At 42.3% G+C, this 24,197-nt stretch overlaps 1 pseudogene; it reads left to right on the top strand.

The window, feature by feature from the left end:
* Window positions 1–1,128: 1,128 nt before the first annotated feature.
* LOC122673131 lies at window positions 1,129–1,216 on the top strand (annotated as a pseudogene).
* The last annotated feature ends 22,981 nt before the right edge of the window (window positions 1,217–24,197 follow it).

Below are 24,197 nucleotides of genomic sequence, written 5' to 3'. Positions count from 1 at the left end.
TTAAACTTCAGCTTCTTTGGCATTAGTGGTTCAGGCATAGACTTGGATTATTGTGATATTGAACGGTTTGCCTTGGAAACGAGCAGAGATCATTTTGTTGTTTTTGAGATTGCACCCAAGTACTGCATTTTGGACTCTTGTTGACTACGAGGGCTACCCCATTTCTTCTAAGGGATTCTTGCCCACAGTAGTAGATATAATGGTCATCAGAATTAATTTCACCCACTCCAGTCCATCTTAGTCCAAGATGATGGAGTAGAAGGATGTGCATTCATCTTCTCCAGTGAGAACTCCAAAATTACAAAGCAGTTATACTTCAATTAAAAAAAAGTTGCTCAGAAATACTCATTGGAATGAATGAAACATTCCTCACTGAATCATAGTTTTACCTTTATGCAGTATTTTTTTTAATTTATTTACTTTTTAATTGAAGGATAATTGCTTTATGGAATTTTGTTGTTTTGTCAAACCTCAACATGAATCAGCCGTAGGTATACATATATCCCCTCCCTACAAAATATACTAAGATCTATTTCCAGATCCTATTTTGTTTAAGCTATGCCTGCTTATCTTTGCACCAGTGTCACATCATTTTAGTATATTATAGTTTTATGGCACATTTTAATATCTAATAAGGCACACCCTCCCACACATTACTATTTTCTCATTTCTTTAGTCCATTAGATGACCTTGAGAACTACGTGCTACGTTTTTAAAAATTCATTGTAAATTTTCTTTGGTGCTTTAATGGCCGTACATTAGATCTAAAGGAAAATTATATCATGGGGAAATAATACTTCTGTCTTCCTCTGAAAATGTTATAGTTCTCATTTCTGTTACTTGGGTTACTGCATTGGCTAGAACTTTGGGGAATAATAAATACACTGATGACGCAGATATCTCTGGAAATGTCTCTTTGGTAACCATATTTTACTAAAATTATAGGGTACTAAATGCTTAAGAAACACTAATGTATGAGGGAGGGTCAGGATGGGGAACACATGTCTACCCATGGCTGATTCATGTGAATGTATGGAAAAACCATAACAATATTGTAAAATAATTAACCTTCAATTAAAATAAATTTTTAAAAAAAGATTAATGTAGTGCATTACTATATGAAGTAACAGCTTTGTGCAGTGGCAGTATCGTAGCCAATGAGGTTTATCCAAGGCGCAATTATTGCTAATTGAAAACTATATGAAGTAACAAAGCTATTTACAGAAAGAAAAAAAAAGAAAAAAAAAAAACCAGAAACCTAATCTGCCTTAATGGTCTTTTATCCTAAGGGCTTTGATGTTCCCTCAGAAATGTAAAATAATAACTTAACATTCCAAACAGAATATCTGAGAGCTGATGAGATTCTCATCCTCCATCAGATTTATCTTCCTTTCCAGCGCTGACCTACAGGAAGAAATTTTACTGCGACCCTAATGAGAATGGTTAATAGACATCATGGAGTTTGTGTGTTTGTGCTTTCCTTTGTTTTGTTCTGTTTCTGAGAGAACTAGTTTTAGTTCAATTTCTCCACAGCCTTTCTAGAGAATTAGAGTTCTTCCTCCATCTTTGATTGTGAATAACAAAGTCATACTATCATTTATTGACCTCTTAGTATATACAGGAACCATGCCAAATTCTTTGCATGCATTGTCTCATTTAACATTCTATCAATTGATCAATGGGTATTCTCCAGAGAACAAAACCAATAAGATAGACAGAGCATTTCTATTATATGATGGTGGTGGTTTAGACATTAAGTTGTGTCTGACTCTTGTAATCCCATGGACTGTAGCCCACTAGGCTCCTTTGTTCGTAGGATTCTCTAGGTAAGAATACTGGAGTGGGTTGCCATTTCCTTCTCCAATATCTATTATATAATATAAGGTAAAATGTGAGACATATATTTATGTGTATGTGTGTGTATGCCACCATATGTCCATAAAATAAATCTCTTTATTATATATGTGTGTGTGTGTATATATATATATATATATATATATATATATATACATTTGAATGATAATGCACACACGCATGTATATACATATAATCAGTTCAGTCCAGTTCAGTCACTCAGTCATGTCCAACTCTTTGCAGCCCCATGGACTGCAGCACGCCAGGCTTCCCTGTCCATGACTAACACCCAGAGCTTGCTCAAACTCATATCCATCAGTTGGGTGATGCCATCCCACTGTCTCATCCTCTGTCATCCCCTTCTCCTCCTGCCTTCAGTTGTGCCCAGCATCAGGGTCTTTTCCAATGAGTCAGTTCTTCACATCAGGTGGCCAAAGTATACATATAATAAAGATATTTATTTTAAGATATTGACAGCACTGAGGGAGGACACTGATACCAACTGCCCTTTGCAGCTGAGCATCTTAGGAAAAGGTGATTCTACTGAAACAGGGGCTAAAAATGATTTGTCAACAGTTTGCAAGTTTGACTTGCATCTGTGTTCATTCACATTTCAGTAACAGGCCTGAGAGAAAAGGCCTCATCTTTGCTCACTGGCACAAGTTCAGAAATATTTCACATAGAATGTGCAAATAATGTTTGTGTGGTGTTCAGTGAGGAAAAGAAAAGAAATTGGCTCACAGGACTGTTATGACTGGCAAGTTTAAAATTTGTAGGGCAGGCCAACAGCCTGGAAACTCAAGCTGAATTTCCATGTTACAGTCTTGAGGCAGAATTCTTTCCTCAGTTTATCTTTTTTTTTTCCCTAGTATTTTACTGTAAACAGCAAAGACATGTCAGATCACCTCTTCCACGTTTTGTTTGGAAATTTCCTCAGCTAAATATCCATGTTCCTCATTCACACGTTCTACTTTCCACCAATGACAGAGCCATAATTCAGACAAGTTCTCTGCTTGTTTATATCAAGGATCTCCTTTCCTTGCGCGTCCAGTAACACATTCTTCCTTTCCATCTGGGATCTTACCAGAAGCACTTTAATGTTCCTATTTCTAGCAACATTCTGTTCATAATTGTATACAGTCTCTAAGACAATAGAGCTCTCACTATAGCTTTCCTCTCCTCTTTCTGAGCCCACACCAAAATTACCTTTAATGTCCATGTTTTTATCAACAATCTCTTCAAGGCAATCTGGATTTTTACTATCAAATGCCTCAAAACCTTTCCAGCCTACATCCATCATTGTTTGTTTTTATTGTTTAGTCGCTAAGTGGTGTCCAACTCTTTGCAACCCCATGGACCGTAGTCCACCAGGCTCCTCTGTCCATGGGATCTCCCAGGCAAGAATACTGGAGTGGCTTGCCGTTTCCTTCTGCAGGGATCTTCCCAACCCAGGGATCGAACCACATCTCCTGCATTGGCAGGTGGATTCTTTACCACTGAGCCACGGGAGTAAGCCCCCACACTCATTACGCAATTCCAAAACCCCTTCCATCTTTCCATGTATTTGTTATGGCAACATCATGCTTTTCAGCACCGAAATCTTTGTGAGTTCCCTCGGGCTGTCTAAACAAAGGACTGCATACTGGGTGACTCCAAACAACAAAAATGTATTCTCTCCCAATTCTGGAGGGTGCAAGTCACTTATAGAAGTGCTATTGATGATTTATTCAATTTTTGGAAGCAACCATGTGTAACTTTCAATAAGTAAATGGATAAACTGTACATCCCTAAAATGGAATATTATTCAGCACTAAAAAATAATGAGCTATCAAGCCATGAAAAGACATGGAAGAATCTTAAATTCACAATACTAAATAAAAGAAACCAATATGAAAAGGCTACCTACCATATAATTCCTGGAAAAGGCAAAGCTGTGGAGTTAAAAAAGATTAGTGGTTATCAGGAGTTAGAGAGAGATAGGGATACAGGTGAAATACAAAGGATTTTTAGGGCAACAAAACTATTTTATATAGTACTATAATGATGGATACATGTCATTTTACACTTGTCAAAACATAGAATATAAACACCAAGAGTGAACCCTAAGGTAAACTATGGACATAGGGTGATTATGATGTGTCAGTGTAGGTTCACCAGTTGTCGCAAATATACCACTCAGGTGGGGGATGTTGATAATGGGAACAAAGGGCGTGTGGCAATTCTTTGCATGTACCTTCTTCTCAGTTTTGCTAAAATTGATCTACAAATCCTAAAATTGCTCCTAAAAAGTCTATTTTAAAAACTGAAAAGGAAATAAAAATTATTCAGATAAACTCTAGAAACTTAGAAGCCTAAGGTTGAAAGACAATGAAAGAAAGCATGGTAAAGGCAAGTGGTGACCGTCACTGATTTACAACTGGACTCAAGACCAGTCCTTCTAGCACACGCCCTCATATGCCAAGATCATTTGTGAGTTCTCAGTAGCAGCCATGTAATGACATATTCTATCAAGGAGGACCCTCCAAGTCCTCAGAACTTTTCATCTGGCTAAGCTCTGGAACTGATGGTCACAACATCAAGGTGGGTGCATGGGTAGCAGATAGACACAGAAATCAAGAAGCAAGGCAAGTGAATCTACCAACATGAGATAGAGTCAAATGGGAAACACACAAAAGAGAACAGCAGGCCCATAAACCAAGAAGAAACAGATGCAGGTCTCCAGGAGAGAGGAACAGCCTAGGGCCTCTGAGGGTGCAGTGGAGTGAGCTCCTTGTGACAGTGATAACACCTTACCCTTGAAACCCAGGCCTGAGCATGAAGAAGAAGAAGCAAAAACACATATTAGCAAATTGAGGAAGAAATCAATCTTTTCAGTGCTGCAGTCCCTCCACATTAATAAAGCTGGTGGTCAGATGCAAGTCTGTCTGATTGCATGCTCTCTTCTTCCAGCAGCACTTAATGACTACAACTGGCACATTAAAAAGTCAAGGCAAACCAACATGCATACTTTTATATATTCTCCCATGGTCAGCAGGTTTGAGAAGCTGGATGTCTCTTCTCAGGAAGCTGGGAATGGGTTTTTTAAGAAATTTATAAATCCTAAGAACGGTGCCGCAGAACAATCAGGCATTAATTTCTCACAGAGCTGAAGTGCAAATTACCTACCTGCAGCTTTCTCCTCTCCAGATTGTCTGGTTCCTTAATCTCGGTTCAGATTTAACTCACTGCTAACCATATTTCTTACTAGCTGTCCCTGCTCCCTGCCCCTGCATTACCTGCTGTACGCTAAGGGAATGCAGACTGGAGTAAATGACTGTCTGAACAAAGAGGCAGACCATTGGCACTACATCAAGTATCTGAGAGGAAATGACAAGCCTGGAACTGTGAGTCAGTCCCTGCTTCCTATTTCAGAGATGTTCTGAATCATGAACATAAGGCCAGTGCTATGGAGAAGGCACATTCTGTGAGCAGCTGGAGGGGTCCTCTTGGACACAGTGGTCAACACTGGAGAGAGGGGCTTGTCCCCAAAGATATGGCTCTAGGCAGGCCAATAAGGCAAATCAAGAACCTCCTCTTGGTATTCCACAAATTTTGCATATTACAAAAAGTACAAATTTAGTAAAAAAAAAAAAAAGGAGGGGGGTGAGGTGTGAAAAAAAACACAAGAACAGGAGACAACTGAAGAATTCTTTTTTTATGCTGCAAGTTATTTACCTTTTTTAACCTACCAAAACAGCACTAATTGTTTTTCAAATGAATGGCCTCTGGATACATGACATTGAAATTTTGCCAGGCCTCCACTAAGATACCAGTGGCTTTTTTGCTTAGTCATTATGTTATGTTGTCACTGAAATCTTTACGCCTTTTCATTCCAGATCATGGGGGTTGGTTACTCTTCTGTGGAGACTTGCAATTCAGTCTAGAATGTGTCAACCTCCCCCTCATTTCAAGGAAGAAGTACAACTGGATAGTTGAAGAAACAATAGATGTGAGTAGCAGGGAACTCCTCCATCACAACCAAAATCTCCCTGGAGGTAAAGTTATTAAAGTTTGATGTACTTGACAATTTGAGGGGAAAAAAATGTGAGGCAGGAACAAATCACCACCTCCCACGGTAATGATAGACTTTTCCCTAAGAGCTGACAAAGACAATCATGGAAAGATATTCATCAGCAGAGTGGGTGAGAAAAAAATGACTCAGGTATTGTATTTTCTGTATTTTAGTCAGGGAATGCATCACTCTGCAGATGGGTCTAATTTAGTCATGTTATGGAAAACCAAACACAGTTCTGGTCCATAACAGTACTAGCCAGCATTATTTGAGGCCAGTAAGTAACAGGTAAAACTCAGCAGTGGCCACAGGACTGGAAAAAGTGAGTTTTTATTCCAATCCCAAAGAAGGACAATGCTAAAGAATGTTCAAACTACCATACAATTGAGCTCATTTCACATGTTAGTACAATTATGCTCAAAATCCTTCAAGCCAGTCTTCAGTAGTATGTGAACCAAAAACTTCCAGATGTACAAGCTGGGTTTAGGAAAGGCAGAGGAACCAGGGATCAAATTGTCAACATTTGCTGGATCATAAAGAAAGTAAGGAAATTCCAGAAAAATATTTTTTAATACTTCTGCTTCATTGACTATGCTCAAGCCTTTGACTGTGTGGATCACAATAAACTGTGGAAAATTCTTCAAAAGATGGGAATATCAGACTACCTTACCCATCTCCTGAGAAATCTATATGCAGTCAAGAAGCAACAGTTAGAACTGGACATGGAACAACTGATTGATTCAAAATTGGAAAAGGAGTACTGTCACACTATTTATTTAACTTATATGCAGAATGAGTGAGTGAGTGATAGTTGCTCAGTCATGTCCAACTCTTTGCAACCGGTTGGACTGTAGCCTGCCAGGCTCCTCTGTTCATGGAATTTTTCAGGCAAGAATACTGGATTGGGTTGCCATTTCCTTCTCCATATAGAAAGTGAAGTCACTTAGTCGTGTCCGACTCCTTGTGACTCCATGGACTGTAGCCCACCAGTCCCACCAGCCCACTGTAGCTCCTCCACCCATGGAATTTTCTAGGCAAGAGTACTGGAGTGGGTTGCCATTTCCTTCTCCAGGAGATCTTCCCAACACAGAGATCGAACCCGGGTCTCCTGCACTGTGGGAGGACGCTTTCCTGTCTGAGCCACCAGGCAATCTCTCCATATATGCAGACTACATCATGCGAAATGCCAGACCAGATGAATCACAAGCTAGAAACAAGATTGCCAGGATAAATATCTACAACCTCAGATATGAAGATGGCAGGAAGTGAAGAGGAACTAAAGAACCTCTTGATAAGGGTGAAACAGGAGAGTGAAAATGCTAGCCTGAAACTCAACATGAAAAAAACTAAGATCATGGCATACAGTCCCATCACTTCATGGCAAATAGAAAAAGTGGAAGCAATGACATATTTTCTTTTTTGGGCTCCAAAATCACAGTGAACAGTGACTGCAGCCATGAAATTAAAAGATGCTTTCTCCTTGGAAGAAAAGCTATGACAGACCCACACAGCATATTAAAAACCAGAGACATCACTTTGCTGACAAAGGTCTGTAGAGTCAAAGCTATGGTTTTTCTAGTAGTCATATACTGATCTGAGAGTTGGACCAGAGAGAAGGCTTAGTGCCAAAAAATTGATTTTTTCAAATTGTGGTACTGGAGAAGATTCTTGAGAGCCCCTTGGAAGAGGGAGGAGATCAAATCAGTCAATCCTAAAGGAAATCAACCCCAAATATTAATTGGAAGGACTGAGGCTGAAGCTGAAGCTCCAATAATTTGGCCACCTGAAGGGAAGAGCTGACTCACTGGAAAAGACACTGACCCTGGGGAAAAAAATGAAGGCAAAAGGAGGAGGGGGAGGCAGAGGGTGAAATGGTTAGATAGTATCACCAACTCAACGAACATGAATTTGAGCAAACTCCGGGAGATAGTGAATAACCAGGGAGCCTAGCGTGCTGCAGTCCATGGGGTCACAGTGTCGGGCATGACTGAGTGACAGAACAACAGATGTAACAGGTGTGGTGCATGTATTTGCTGTGATTCTCACTCAATTCCTTCATAGCTGCTCATTTTTCAATTTTACTGATAAGTCACCTGCACTCTCAGACAGTAAGTAATTACTTAAGATCACATGGTTAGCAAGTACCCCAATACTACCTCCTTACCCTTACTGAGACCTATGCTAAAAAGTTGGCTGGGTAAACTAAAACACATCCAGAGAAGCCTGGAACTCTCTCACTTATTCTCTGCAGGTAGCTGAGGACCTGGAAAACAGAAATGTTTTCTACTTTACAAGAGGAATAACTCAAGTGATAATGAGCAGAACAAGTTAAGCAGTGTAATCCCAGAAGACCATAACCAGCAACAATGTGTGAGAACAATCACAGAGAATAGAATAATCTAACAACGTCTACACAAATAAGGAGCTGCTTGTTCATATCCCATCTAGAAGGCACTCTTTCTGGAAAAAAACAGGCACTAGGCCTTTCTGTAGTTTCAGTAGTTCACTGTCAACAGGAGAGACCCATAGTGCTGCACAATATGTAGATGCCTTTCATATTTATGTACAGGTCATTGGTGATAGATGTTTCTCAGAACACAATGGAAGAAGTAAGCCTCTTTCAAAATGCAGTGAATACAGCCACTATTTAAATATTTAACTCTGAGCAGTTTCAGGAGAGAGACTCTCTGCAAGCATCCCAGCTCAGGACAGAAGTAACACAAGAGTAGATAAGAACAGAGAATAAGAATCAAGAGAACACAGACAGCAAAGAAGGAGCAATGGGGTTCAGCGAGGCCTTGGGTCAGACTAGATTCAGCACATTTGCTCCTTACTTAAAGATAACTTGTTCTGCTTCTCATACAGCCATTTACGTTGCTTGTTGAATGTTTACTTGCACTAAAGCTCCCAGCAGAATAAATGGGATATGGTAACTTTTTCCTCCTATGTAAGCACTCACTCTCAATGAATAACTGCCATCTGTAATTGTGGTGTAAGGGACCTCATATACAGACAGCTGACTTAACCACTCAGCCATGCTGTCTTATTGTATTTTATTTTTCTCTTTCATCCCCACTCCTGCTCTAGAATCCTCCCTCCCTCCTATAGGCACCCACTCTATTGAATTTTATACATCATCTACAATGCTTCAGTTCAGTTCAGTCACTCAGTCGTGTCCAACTCTTTTGCGACCCCATGAATTGCAGCACGCCAGGCCTCCCTGACCATCACAAACTCCCGGAGTTTACTCAAACTCATGTCCATCGAGTCGGTGATGCCATCCAGCCATCTCATCCTCTGTCGTCCTCTTCTGCTCCTGCCCCCAATCGCTCCAAGCATCAGGGTCTTTTCCAATGAGTCAACTCTTCGCATGAGGTGGCCAAAGTATTGGAGTTTCAGCTTCAGCATCAGTCCTTCCAATGAACACCCAAGACTTATTTCCTTCAGGATGGACTGGTTGGATTTCCTCGCTGTCCAAGGGACTCTCAAGAGTCTTCTCCAACACCACAGTTCAAAAGCATCAATTTTTCAGCACTCAGCTTTCTTCACAGTCCAACTCTCACATCCATACATGATCACTGGAAAAACCACAGCCTTGACCAGACGGACCTTTGTTGGCAAAGTAATGTCTCTGCTTTTTGATCTGCTATCTATGTTGGTCATAAGTTTCCTTCCAAGGAGTAAGCGTCTTTTAATTTCATGGCTGCAGTCACCACCTGCAGTGATTTTGGAGCCCAAAAAAATAAAGTCTGACACTGTTTCCACTGTCTCCCTATCTATTTCCCATGAGGTGATGGGACCAGATGCCATGATCTTAATTTTGTGAATGTTGAGTTTTAAGCCAATTTTTTCACTCTCCTCTTTCACTTTCATCAAGAAGATTTTTAGTTCCTCTTCACTTTCTGCCATAAGGGTGGTGTCATCTGCATATCTGAGGTTATTGATATTTCTCCCGGCAATCTTGATTCCAGCTTGTGCTTCTTCCAGTCCAGCTTTTCTCATGATGTACTCTGCATATAAGTTAAACAAGCAGGGTGACAATATACAGCCTTGATGTACTCCTTTTCCTATTTGGAACCAGTCTGTAGTTCCATGTCCAGTTCTAACTGTTGCTTGGTAACCTGCATACAGGTTTCTCAAGAGGCAGGTCAGGTGGTCTGGTATTCCCATCTCTTTCAGAGTTTTCCACAGTTTATCGTGATCCACACAATCGAACTCTTTGGCGTAGTCAATAAAGCAGAAATAGATGTTTTTCTGGAACTCTCTTGCTTTTTCAATGATCCAGCGGATATTGGCAATTTGATCTCTGGTTCCTCTGCCTTTTCTAAAACCAGCTTGAACATCTGGAAATTCTTGGTTCACGTGTTGCTGAAGCCTGGCTTGGAGAATTTTGAGCATTACTTTACTAGCGTGTGAGATGAGTGCAATTGTGCAGTAGCTTGAGCATTCATTGGGATTGCTTTTCTTAGGGATTGGAATGAAAATGGACCTTTTCCAGTCCTGTGGCCACTGCTGAGTTTTCCAGATTTGCTGGCATATTGAGTGCAGCACTTTCACAGCATCATCTTTCAGGATTTGAAATAGCTCAACTGGAATTCCATCACCTCCACTAGCTTTGTTCGTAGTGATGCTTTCTAAGGCCCACTTGACTTCACATTCCAGGATATCTGGCTCTAGGTGAGTGATCACACCATTGTGATTATCTGGGTCATGAAGATCTTTTTTGTACAGTGCTTCTGTGTATTCTTGCCACCTCTTCTTAATATCTTCTGCTTCTGTTAGGTCCACACCATTTCTGTCATTTATCGATCCCATCTTTGCATGAAATGTTCCCTTGGTATCTCTAATTTTCTTGGAGAGATCTCTAGTCTTTCCCATTCTGTTGTTTTCCTCTATTTCTTTGCATTGATTGCTGAGGAAGGCTTTCTTATCTCTCCTGGCTATTCTTTGGAACCCTGCATTCAAATGGAAATATCTTTCCTTTTCTCCTTTGCTTTTTTGCTTCTCTTCTTTTCACAGCTATTTGTAAGGCCTCCTCAGACAACCACTTTGCCTTTTTGCATTTCTTTTCCATGGGGATGGTCTTGATCCCTGTCTCCTGTATAATGTCACGAACCTCTGTCCATAGTTCATCAGGCTCTCTATCAGATCTAGTCCCTTAAGTCTATTTCTAGTCCCTTAAATCTATTTCTCACTTCCACTGTATATTCATAAGGGATTTGATTTAGGTCATACCTGAATGGTCTAGTGGTTATCCCAACTCTCTTCAGTTTAAGTCTGAATTTGGCAATAAGGAGTTCATGATCTGAGCCACAGTCAGATCCTGGTCTTGTCTTTGCTGACTGTATAGAGCTTTTCCATCTTTGGCTGCAAAGAATATAATCAATCTGATTTTGCTGTTGGCCATCTGGTGATGTCCATGTGTAGAGTCTTCTCTTGTGTTGTTGGAAGAGGGTGTTTGCTATGACCAGTGCGTTCTCTTGGAAAAACTCTATTAGCCTTTGCCCTGCTTCATTCCGTACTCCAAGGCCAAATTTGCCTGTTACTCCAGGTGTTTCTTGACTTCCTACTTTAGCATTCCAGTCCCCTATAATGAAAAGGACATCTTTTTTGGGTGTTAGTTCTAAAAGGTCTTGTAGGTCTTCATAGAACTGTTCAACTTCGGCTTCTTCAGCATTACTGGTTGGGGCATAGGCTTGGATTACTGTGATGTTGAATGGTTTGCCTTGGAAACAAACAGAGATCATTCTGTCGTTTTTGAGATTGCATCCAAGCACTGCATTTCGGACTCTTTTGTTGACTACGATGGCTACTCCATTTCTTCTAAGGGATTCCTGACCAATGCTTATGTCATTGTAGAACCATAGTTCTAGAACTTCCCTGGTAGTAGTTAAGTATCTGCCTGCCAATGCAGAGGACACGGGTTCAATTCTTGGTGTGGGAAAACTCCACATGCCACAGAGCAACTAAGCCCATGAGGTTCAAATACTGAAGCGCACTAGCCCTAGAGCCCATGCTCTGCAACAAGAGAAGCCCTCACATGCCCCAACTAGAGAAAGCCTGCCTGCTCAACAACGAAGACCCAGCGCCCCAAAAGTAAAAAAGCAATTTTTTTAAAAAGCTAGTTCTGCATATATATACATATATATATATATGTATATATATACATATATATATATATGCTTAGTTGTGTCTGACTTTCGGTGACCCCATGGACTATAGCCCACCAGACTCCTCTGCTCATGGGATTTTTCCCAGGGAAGAATGCTAGACTGGGTTGCCATTTCCTCCTCCAGGGGATCTTCCCAACCCAAGGACTGAACTCACATCTCCTGTGTCTCCTGCACTGGCAAGCAGGTTCTTTACCACAAAGCCACCTGGGAAGTCCATGCATGTTTGTGTGTGTTTGTGTGTTGGGGTGGGGGTGGGGCTTAATTTAGAAATGATAGTATGTTTTGTATCTTGCTCTGCTTTTTCCAGTTTCTTTTTTTTACTAAGCCACAATGTTTTTAAGATCTCTGTATATGCCATATATATCATTATTTCACTGCTTCTGAATACTGCACAATACTTCACAGAAGGCATTTCCTCTTTTCACTTATCCACCCCACTAGTGATAGACAATCAGATGACCCCACTTCCACAGATATTCTCATATAGGTGCTCTATAAACCCATGAGTTTTTCTGAAGCAAATACAGAAGTGGCATTTTTTTGGATCTTCAGGCATGTGTGTATTTCATTTCAGTAAATCCTGAAGGAGCACCTTCTAAATGGCTGCATCGGTTTCTCCTCCCACTAGGAGTGCTTCCTATTTCCCTACATCCTTATCAACTCTGTGTTCTACAATTAGCCCTTTTTTGCTGAACTTATATATGTTGGATAGTATCTTATTTCAATTTGCAGTGACTGGATGACAAATGCAGTCAATCTTTCCTTCCTGTGTGTGTTAGTCAATTCATATTTGTTATTCTTTGACTGCCTGGTCTTCTTTTCTTTAAACCACCTAGGAGCTTCTGCCTTTTTCATACTGATTTGTCTGAAGTTCCTTTATATTTTAGATATTAACACCTTGTCACTTTTACATTGTGAACATCTTCTCCCAGTCTGTCACTTGTCTGTTAACTTATTCTACGGGTCTTCTGTCATCTTTCTAAAGTTCCAAGTTTAAAAAAAAATTGAATACTGTTATAATTATATTTTAGAGCAAGATGAGTCCTGACAGTTGCAGTAAGGATTTGGTATCCACAATGGGCAGACTAGATAACTATTTTAGAGTGTGGTCCCAGGAAAATATATGCCAGTCTGGCTGTCACATTTTAAAAACATTTGGGGACTTCACTAAATTCACTTAGTTTATTTTACAGCTGATGCTTGTCTGCCTCCATTTCCCTGAGACAAACTATTCTGAAACTACAGATAAATTATATCCATAGCTTGTTGGTGATCTCATCTTTAAAAATTTCTCACTGCCTCATCCCTAACCCCTGACACAACAGGGCACACACTTTCTTGGAGAGCTTGCACTTCTTTCACAATATTATGTTTTTCATGATGACTACACTTTGAAGACTATTGCACCCACTCTTGTATATCACTAGAATGTGCTTCTCTGTTCAAAAATTCTTGTTTTGTCAACCTCTCTGCATGGAAGTCTCGTAGATTCTTGACCTTCTAAAATCAAGTTGGCTGGAGCACTCTCCCACATTTCTTTGATCCAGCAAAGTCCCCTTGTGTTATGCATGGACCTCAACCCAAAGGCTGCATGACCCAACAAACATTTTTTTCCCATCATATCATGCTACTTTCTGCCATCAAGGCTGACTTGAATCATTCAAGAGAAATAAACTAGCACCTTATCATAGGAACCGTCATCTGGACCAGAAATTGTACTTTGAGAAAAAGCATTAATTATAATAAACTATACAAAGTTACTCTTAAAATACCTACAACCAGAGGAATTCCCTGGAGGTACACTGCAGGGGCAACTACAGCTTCCACCCCTGGTCGAGGAACTAAGGTCCTGCAAGCCATGTGGTGTGGCCAAAAATAAATTAATTAAATAAAATATCTACAACCAGCAATCACTTACTTAGTATATAAAGCACAAAGTGATGGCTCCACAAGACCTCTGTACATTCTATTTCCTTCACCTTCTTTCATCACAAAATGTGGGGCTTCAATTTTGAGCTACACAGTGAAGGCTTAAAGCATTATCAAGTGGTGTGTATACTAGCAATTTCCAAGCCTTTTACCTTGAGGAAGAAAAAAGCGTTAGGAGTTGGCCTGGCCTCACAGCTAGGCCAGGGAGTTCTCCTGTTGGACATGAACAATTTCTCCAAACATCAATATCAGACAAGCCATTCTGAGGCTGCAATGTGCTGAGACAAAGACAAACCATTCCACAGTCATGTCAAAAACAATATGAGAATATTATCCGAGTCACAGGATATCAAACATCCCAACTTGTTCAACTACAGGTATGCTCATGGTATTTTTTTTTTTTTTTTTTTGGCTGTAGGACATTGGAATTTCATTAAACTCATGAAATATGATAGCATATAGTATAGTGAGAAAAGCATAGACTTTAGGATTCTGACTCTACTTCTTGTTGGCTTTATTATTTGAAAGTGTTACTTGATTTGTCCAAATCTCTTTTTTTTTTTCCATTCATCAATTAGAATAACTTAGATTGTTCAAAAAGTCTGCAAATATACTTCATATGGGTTTTTCGAGCAGGTCCTCCAGGGACAGCCAAACAGATTGCGCACAACACGACTGCAAAGGACACCATTCGCTTGGACCTGGAATCAGCTGTAAGTAGTCCTCTATGAAATAATGTGGGGCTTCCCTAGTGGCTCAGATGGTAAAGCGTCTGTCTGCAATGCAGGAGACCCGGGTTCGATCCCTGGGTTGGGAAGTCCCCTGGAGAAGGAAATGGCAGCCCACTCCAGTATTCTTGCCTAGAAAATCCCATGGACCGCGGAGCCTAGTAGGCTATTGTTAATGGGGTCACAAAGAATCAGACACGACTGAGTGACTTCACTCACTCACTATGAAATAACGTAAGTCAGGAGGTTGGCATCATGTCTCTCATGCGTTAGAGGCACAAGAAGTGGTAAGTGGAATCACAAAACATGCTGGAGTTTGTAACAGAGTCAGCATTGTCTTAAGTATCAGTGCTGCCCTTCTAACTGAGCAAGTGGCTGCCTACTGATGTGATTCGATTAGTAAAATCAGTTCAAAGCAGGTGCCAAGATAGACACAGAGAACCGCCTTATGGTTGCCAAGGGGGAGAGGGGATGGGGAAGCGATGGACTGAAAGTTTGGGATTAGCAGATACAAACTAGTGTGTATAGGATGGACAAACAGCAAGGTCCTACCGCTTAGCACAGGGAACTATATTCAATATTCTGTGATAAACCACAATGGAAAAGAATATGAAAAAGAATGCAATGCATGTATATGCATAACTGAATTACTTTTCTGTACAGCAGAAATTAACACAACACTGCAAATACTTCAATAAAATAACTGCTTTTGAAAAGAGGTGCCAAGAAACTAGTACCTATAACAAAAAAGAAGCAGTCAGACAGATACAGAGAACAAACTAGTGGTTACCAGTGGAGAAAGGGAAAGAGGGAGGGGCAGTATAGGGACAGAGAATTAAGAGGTACAGACTATTAGATGTAAAAATGCTACAAAGATATATTGTACTACATAGAAAATACAGCCAATATTTTTATAATAAATGGAGTACAACCTCTAGAAATTGTAAATCACTATATTGTACACCTGTAAACATAATACTGTACAGCTACCATACTTCAATAAAAATATATATTCATATATTTCCCCCAAAAAGTGTACCAAGAGCACCATCTGGCCTACACACAGAGGATTATAAAATACCCAGCATCCCACAATCCAGACCCTATGTGATAAAAACTGATGCCTTCTCCCTGAAGACAGTAAGCCACAGGAATGATAGCGATAGTATGACATCTCCAGTTTACAAACCTTTCCATCCCTTATTTCTTTTAATCCTCACCTTCTCTTGTCAAGGTAAGTATCTAGGGAATGTTCTCAGGACACCTATTTCACAGACAATAAAAATATGTTCAGAAACAAAAATATACACCAACTCTGTGCAAAAGCAAGACATTAACCGAGACTTCTTCTGACCCCAAACCCACTGCTCATTGGCAACAACACACACACTAGATTCTCAGGACTGAGAACATCTGGCTGCAAGTGCCAAACTCTTGGGACGTTATGAGAAAGCTTCAAGAGGGCCCTTGCTAATGGCATGATGTCCACGCAGCAAATGAGGACAGTGACACCATAAGAGGTCATCTTAGGTGTTAGTCTAGCATCTGTAAAGTGGACTAGATAAGCTACCTCCCAGCTGTGACATGTCAAGATTTAATGATGCTGTAATGAATGTAACCACCCAATCAGTGTGGTTAGTACACCACTGATAGTACCTCTTTGGCTGGCATATTTCTTTGATTTCCGAATTATCAGTCAGTCTCCTCCAGATCCTAGTTTCAAAGGAAGGAGAAAGGAAGGCTAACACAGATCAAGCATCTGCTAGAGAAGGTGCAGTGCCAAGTGACTGACAAGAATTATCTCACTGAAATCTCACAACAAGCCTGTGGGATAGGTGTTATTTTTGCCATTTAATGGATAAGGAACTGAGGCTAAAATGTTAAGTCACTTAGCCATACTCTCAACGTAAGTGGAGTCAGGATTTTATAATAATACCAGACTATGTAACTCTAAATTCCAGGCACAGTCCATTTACCACTCTGCTTGCCAAACATGAAAAAGTGGAAACATGTCAAGCTGGTCTGAAAATGAGCACAGGGAAGCACACTGTGTTACCTCTTCCTCTTCTAAATGCCTATTACAAAGTCACTTTTACTTCCCAGGGGGCTTCAATGTCTTCACTAAAAATACTGGCTGGTTGGGACTTTCCTGATGGTCCAGTGGTTAGGACTCTGAACTTCCACTACAGGGGACACAGGTTTAATCCCTGACCAAGGAACTAAGATCCCACACGGCATGGCCAAAAATAAATACAAAAAAAGCTGAGTTTACCAATAATTAGATTCTCAGCATAATCAGAAACAGAACTGCCCCACCTCTGAGGAGCTCTGAGTTTCCAGACCCTCCTTTCACCTGCTGCTAGACTCTCTTCTTTAAAAAAAAAAAAAAAAAAAATCAAGCTAGTTAACATGGGGACTATAGCCAATATTTTGTAATAAGTGCAAATAGAATGTAACCTTTAAAACTTGCATCAAAGGTTTTATAACTAAATTTAGTCACAAAAATTCTAAATTATAAATAAATAGAAAAATTGTGGCTAGTGACATGAATTGTCAGCAGACTAGTGGGAAAGATAGTGAGAGATCTTGAGCCAGAATGACCGAGCTAAGCTGTTTTCCATGGTTTTTCCAGTAGTCACATGTGGATGTGACAGCTGGACTATAAAGAAAGCTGAGCGCTGAAGAATAGATGATTTTGAACTGTAGTTTTGGAGAAGACTCTTGAGAGTCCCTTGGACTACAAGGAGATTAAACCAGTCACTCCTAAAGGAGATCAGTCCTGAATATTCACTGAAAGGACTGATGCTGAATCTGAAACCCCACTGCTTTGGCCACCTGATGCTAAGAACTGACTCACTGGAAAAGACCCTGATACTGGGAAAGCTTGAAGGCAGGAGGAGAATGGGACAACAGAGGATGAGATGGTTGGATGGCATCACCAATTCGATGGACATGAGTTTGAGCAAGCTCAGGGAACTAGTGATGGACAGGGAAGCCTGGTGTGCTGCAGTCCATGGGGGTGGTAAAGAGCCAGACATGACTGAGCAACTGAACTGAACCCTCAGAAATTATGTGGGATAATTTCAGACAGTGAAGAATTTGCCTACAGTGCAGGAGACCCAGGTTTGATAGCTGGGTTGGGAAGATCCCGTAGAGAAAGAAACAGCAACGCACTCCAGTATTCTTGCCTGGGAAATCCCATGGACAGAGGAGCCTGACCGGCTACAGTCCATGGAGTTGCAAAGAGTCAGACATGACTAAGCAACCAACACTTTCATTTTCTAATAAACTGTTGTTTTTAAATGACTAAACCTGGGATATTTGTCATGCAGCAGGAAATAACTAACTCAGGGGGCCTTTGAGGAATAACTGATTCTCTCAGTGTCACCCACAGATTAGCCACAGAATCGGGTCTGAATGTCACCCCTTCACTCTTTACTCCCCCAAGTTGCCTCCACAGAAGGCTTTTCCTCACACGACGGAAAGCACTGCCAGTCGTTAATGTACAAGAGCATCTCCAAGCCGAGGGAAAAGAGGACGGAGGACACACAGGGCGGGGAGGATTCAGGGAGAAGTAAGGGACGGAGGTGTTAAAGAACTTGAGTCACCTTGGCTTTAGGCTCACCTCTGCTGGGCCTTCTCTGAAGCCACATCTGTTTTTCAGGAGGAAGGAACAGGAACCGTTCACTGTAAGGGCCCGCCTAAACCAGGCGCCAAGCAAAGTGCTTGCTTGAGTGGTCTCATAGTAGGAGACCCTGAGAAGGAACACGGTGCTGCCTGCTGCCGCCGGGGCAGAAAAACTGACCTGGAGAATTTCGGAGCAGGCAAAAGGAGCCGGGAGACCAGCAGCCCATAGTATGTCATAAAACTAACTTGGGAGAATTTGGGAGGAACCAATGGGTGGGAGGGGTTTCCACGGTGGTAAAGAATCCACCTGCAAAGCAGGAGACCTGGGTTAACCCCTGGAGGAGGAAATGGCAACTCACTCCCGTATTCTCCCCTGGGAAATCCCATGGACAGAGTGGCCTGGAAGGCTACAATCCATGGGGTTGCAAAGAGTCAGACAGGACTTAGCGACCAAACAACAGAAGGGAGGAGTTGGCAGCCCATACGTCCCACTGTGAAAGAAAAATTCAAAACGACTCCATTTTAGATAGCACCGCCATTCTGAGTGAAAACCCCTCCCGAGAAGAAGAAAGAAACTTTTTCAAACCAACCAATCAGAAGGAGACAAGTTGCCCTCCACCCCTAGGCAATCTAAGAAGGGCGGGAAAGTCCCTCACCCCAGCCTCACCCCACCAAGACTTCCCGCTTCCCCTGCTGCGCAGTATGAATTAACCAATCCCCTTAAGCTTCCCTTCCCGCTTACCCTGCTATACAGTATAAAAAAGATTCGCCGCTTTCACTCGGGGCTCCTTCACCATTGTGTGAAGAGAGGCCCTGCTCGAGCTTGTAATAAAGTTCCTCACTGCTTTTGCATCGATCCGCGGCTCCTGTGGTGTTTGGTGGGATTCCGCGATCCGGGTACAACACCACCTATATCCCAGGAACCCTTGCGCGGGAAACCATCTTAACCAAGAGATGCACGGACCACAGGTGAAAGCGTTAGTCTCTCAGTCGTGTCCAGACTCTTTGCAACCCCATGGGCTATAACTCACCAGGCTCCTCTGTCCTTGGAATTCTCCAGACAAGAATTCTGGGATGGGTTATTGTTGTTCAGTCAGTAAGTCATGTCTGACTCTAGACACCATGGACTGCAGCTTCCTGTCCTTCACCACCTCCCCGAAGTTTGCTCAAACTCATGTGCATTGATTTGATGATTCTGTCCGACCATCTCATCCTTTATCTCCTCTGGCCCTCAATCTTTCCCGGCATCAGGATCTTTTCCAATGAGTCAACTCTTTGCAGCAGGTGGCCAAAGTATTAGAGCTTCAGCTTCAGTCCTTCTAATGAATATTCAGAGTTTATTTCTTTGTGGGTAGCCATTCCTTTCCCCAGGGGATCTTCCCAATCCAGGGCTCCAACCCAGGTCACTTTCACTGCCCCAGAGAGGGTGTTGAATTGGACAAAATATGGGCACAGCCAAGATGATTGGCCGGAGACAAACTGGAAAGCTAACCTCGTTACCATAAAACCTAAGACTCCAAGCAGCTTAGCTGAGCAGCTCTTCTGGGTTCCCCCCACCCTGCTGCTCTCTCCACTGGCACCCTTCCCCAATAAGGTCTTTTGCTTTGTCCATATGTGTATCTCCTCTGAAAATTCTCAGGCTCTGGGAGGGGGCCCCCTTCCTGCTAATAGATGGGGCACCATTAGAGGAATGTATTCAAAGAGAAAAGCAAAACCCATGTCCACAGGTTGTGGAACAATGGTGGGCCACTAACGAATTTGATTATTCAAAGCAACTCACAACTTGATGGAAGAGCTGCATTCTTAGAAAACTCATCTTCTGATTATATCTCAATCTCCAGATGCTTGAAATAGAGAATCTCTTATTGCAAACCCATCAGTCAAGCCTCAATTAGATATAGAGCTATCCACACTAGGTAACTGGTTTAATTTGTCAGTGTCTTACAAAATAATAATCCTATTAGATAATCCACTTGCAAATCACATATGGAATTTATTTGCAGGAGCCAAAGGCAGTGGGATGCAACTGAGATCATATAAAAGGGCTTTGCAAGATATCTATTACCAGGAGCAATTCTTTCATTGTATGCACATTCAAAAGTACAAGCCAATATCTGTCTACAAAACATAACATTGTCACATGGCTATTTTTTAGAGGAGACGGGGTAATAACCAGAAGTATTTGGACAATATAAATTCGCATCTGCAAAATATCTGCCTAGAAAGTATTGATTTTTGCCTTCCCGAATAGCCTATTAAAGGGAAACATTTTTCTAACGCTTTCCAGGGGGCCTGCAGGAAATCATTACTGGTGGTGACTGTTGTTTTATGATCCTTTGGAAAGGGAGCTTTAAATGGGAACATGAAATGTGAAAAGGAAGGAAGTGATATGCAGAAGCCTGCCTTTTACTCCTTGCCATCCCCTCGTCTATTTCTCCAGGCAATTAGCCCAGGGTGTCATTCTGGGAACCGTGCATTGAATGGTTCCTCCTTCTGCAGGAAATTTTTTCAGAGCCCAAGGCTGGATTCCTCATCTGGGCTCCCCACCCCCGCACACCCCGCCCGTCCTTTCTACCTCTTCCTGAAAGCCCACTTTTTCCCATCACCAGTTTCTCACTGGGGTTCCCGCTCTCACATGTGTAGGCTAACGCAGGACACACACGGAGCCTGGGCTGCAGCATAAGACCAGGAAGAGCTAGGAAAACCTCTGTGCAGAGTTATCTCTGCGCCAGGGGAGGGGGAGGGGGAGGGGCGGCAAACCGCGCTGTCTAAAGGTGTGGCGCCATCAGAAACTGTTGACGCAGGCACAACACATTCTTACTTAACTAGAGGTCACCCTCCTGGGATTTTTGTAAACCTTCAAATCTGAGAGCTCCATCCTAGTGATGAGGATGCGAATGATGAAGATGAGGAAGTTAAAAGTGGCTTGGTTCTATTGAGTACCTACGTGAGCACATGCTCCCTGATGTACTCCTTACAACTCTGGGAGGTAAGCACTATCATCCCCAGTTTACCAATGAGGGGTGCATTTGCCTTTGGTCACTTATGATTACTGAAGTGGGATTCAGATTCAAGCGCAGTGGATTCCAAAGCCCTCACTCTAAGCCACTGACCCCCTCTGAGGGATCAGACTAGACCTGCTCATTGGGTTTATGGTAGTTATAGACTGCCCATTTCTCTATAGTAGTTAGAGCAAGCAAGTGCTATTCTCACTGCGGCAGCTTCTCTTGTGGCGGAGCACAGCCTGCAGGGTGCGTGGGCACAGTAGTTGCAGCGCAAGGGCTTAGATGTCCCAGACATGTGGGGGTCCTCCCAGACCAGGGACCAAACCCTGTCCCTTGTATTGGCAGGCAGATTCTTAACCACTGGACCACCAGGGACATCCAAGACCTGCTCTGTTCTTGCTCACAATCAGGTTCATCTAACTAAGCCTTGAGAACAGGTGACTGTGAGCTCTCTCCATAAACTTGAGGCACAGCCAGTGGGAACATATTTCACTGATTATTTAATCACAAAACATCTATTCTTTCTCAGGAATGTGCAATGGAAATAAAGAGTAAGGATGCTAGGGCAGAGGGGAGATGTTCTATAAACTAATTAACACAAAAATAAAGACAGAACACAAGTCAGGAAAAAGCTATGGAGGACCCATGGTGAATGCCATGGGCACCGTGATAGGAACCTAATTGATGTGAAGGGGCCAGAGAGGTCTCTCTAAAAATAAAGGGATGAGTGGGAGTTAGGAGTTAACCATGAAGGGAAGGAGGAGGAAAGAGCAGATTCGAAGACCCTGAAAAGGGGGCAGGGGATTAAGGCGTTTGAAGAACTGAAAAAAGGTCCTTGTGGCTGCCAACGAGAAGCAAGGAGAAAGGCAGTCCATACTGTTAGGAAAGAACGCCACGGGAGGAAAAAAGCCGCCTCTAAGGACGGGTGGTAAAGGCCTTTATTAAGCGTCGCTCTCGGGCAGAACTCCTGGGGGCGGGTGAGTGAGGAGACAAAGGGAGTCTGAGAGGTATGAGGGGTGGGGAGGGTTTTATAGCCAGGGTCGGCGTCCAAGCCAGGTCTTTTCATATAAGGAAGAAAGCGCGGGCTACAGCAGTGGTCAGTGTCCGAGGGCTCTATGTTGGTACCTGATTGGACCAGGCTGCAGGGGGCCAGCCCCTGGAAGTTTAGCCAGCCTCCGGAATTTGCCTTGCAGCACTTTTCCCGGGGGCATGCCCCAACCTTTCACATACAACTGGAGAGAGGGCAGAGGGAGAAGCCCTTGTAGTTAGGGAATTCTGGTGTCCTCCTGGGTGAAATAAAGAAGCCTTTAAAATGTCCTGGCATGGGAAAGACATTGTTATCATGTGTATTATTAAAAGCTCACTGGGGCTGCTATAAGGAACTGGACTTGAGCCAAGAATCATTAAGAGACAGCTGCAGTGGGTTAAAAGAGACAGACAAGATGGGGGTTAGGACCCAGAAATGGAATAGAAATGAAAAGAGCTAACTAAGCCTACTTCATTTAGTTCCCTGGAAAGAAGGGAAGGGTGTCCATTTCCTAGAGCTGCTGTAACAACAAATTACCACAAACCTGGCGGCTTAAATTAACAGCAGAAACTTTTTCTTCATCTTTCCTGAGGCTAGATGTGCAAAATCAAAGTGTCAACGGGGCTTACTCCCTCCAAAGACTCTAGAGGAGGCCCTCTGCTTGTCTCAGCTTCCGAGGGCTCCCAGAAGTCCTTGTCATGTCTGGGCCTGTAAATGCATCACTCCATTTCCTGTGTCTATTTTCACATGGCTTTCTTCCCTATGTGTCTCTGCTGTGCCTCTGTATCCGAAACTCCCTCTCTTTTCCCTTATTTTTTAGTTTTCTTATTATGTATTTATTGGCTGCATTGGGTCTTGTGACATGCAGAACCTTTGACCTTCATTGCAGCACGTGGGATCTTTTAGTTTCAGTATCTGTACTCCTAATTGCAGCATGGGGAACCTAATTTCCCAACCAGGGATTGGGAGCACAGGACTCCCTGCATTTGGAGCCCAGAGTCTTAACCACTGGCCCACCAGGAAAGTCCCTCTTTTCCCCTGCAAAGACATCAGTTATTGGATTGATGGTCACCCTCACCTATAAGGACCTCATCTTACAGTGGCTATGTCAGTAAAGAAGCTATTTCCTAAAAAAAGTCACTTCACAGGTCCTGGGGATTAGGACTTGAGCATCTTTTGGGGGAGACAGTTCAACACACTATAGGATGTAAAGATGTCAAGTATAGCTTCCAAATTCCCTTTAGGAGCAACTTAGTCAATTGCTCAGTCGTGTCCAACTCTTTGCAACCCCATGGACTGTAGCCCGCCAGGCTCCTCTGTCCATGGCATTCTCCAGGCAACAATACTGGAATAGGGCTCCATTTCCTCCTCCGGGGGATCTTCCCAACCCAGGGATCGAACTCATGTCTCTTGTATCTCCTGCATTGCCAGGCAGATTTTTTACCACTAGGGCCACCTGGGAAACCCAACTTGGTCAATGTGTGACCTGTGCGCTCGGTCTCTCAGCCGTGTCAATGGAGATATTCAATTTACTAAATTGGAAAGAATGAAGGAGAAGCAGTTTGGGGTCCAGTCCAGGGCGTGTTATGTATGAAATACCAATGAATGCAGATGTTAGATTGATAGTTTATATGAAGATATTAAGCAAAAGAGAGAAGTCTGGGCTGGAGATAAATATTAAAATGCAAAGCACTCACTCAAAGGAGTGAGTATAATAATGCAGTATTATAAACAAAATTTTTTTCAACAAATTTTAATGCCATCAAAAAAACTTGCTTAAAACTGCTTTCCAAGTTACTTAGG

This window comes from Cervus elaphus, chromosome 16, assembly GCF_910594005.1.
Source record: "Cervus elaphus chromosome 16, mCerEla1.1, whole genome shotgun sequence".
Lineage (NCBI taxonomy): Eukaryota > Metazoa > Chordata > Mammalia > Artiodactyla > Cervidae > Cervus > Cervus elaphus.
Note: the sequence above shows the minus strand (reverse complement) of the source record. Positions and strands in the feature narration are given on the sequence as shown.